Here is a 497-nt window from a genome sequence, read left to right on the forward strand (position 1 = left end):
AAACTGACTGGAGATGAGACACCACACTGACGTCAGCACGTGAACGGCATCACTATTAGTGTTAATACATCAGAAGTAAATCACAGTGTAAAAATGTTCTCAGTGAAAGAAAAAAGTAAGTCAGTTAAAATGTTTGAGTAAACGTGTTACTGCGTTACATTTGAAAATGGAGAGAGGTAAAACATGTTATAGGGTGATAATATATGATAAAACTATAAAATTAAAGAAAATCTGTGTGTGTGTGTGTGTATTGCAGTGTATGGGGGAGCTACTATGATGGTTGAACAGTTCCTGTAGCTCAAAACTCAAAGTTAATTCAATATGTCTGCTGCTGTATTTACTGTTGTACTGTCCAGTATGAACTGTAATCTCTCTCTATGAGCACTAACTTGTGTGTGTGTGTGTGTGTGTGTGTGTGTGTGTGTGTGTGTGTGTGTGTGTGTGTGTGTGTGTGTGTGTGTGTGTGTGTGTGTGTGTGTGTGTGTGTGTGTGTGTGT

The sequence above is a fragment of the Seriola lalandi genome, unplaced genomic scaffold, assembly GCF_002814215.2.
Source record: "Seriola lalandi dorsalis isolate HSWRI2012SDOR001 ecotype SW California unplaced genomic scaffold, Sedor1 jcf7180002054861, whole genome shotgun sequence".
In the NCBI taxonomy this organism is placed as follows: domain Eukaryota; kingdom Metazoa; phylum Chordata; class Actinopteri; order Carangiformes; family Carangidae; genus Seriola; species Seriola lalandi.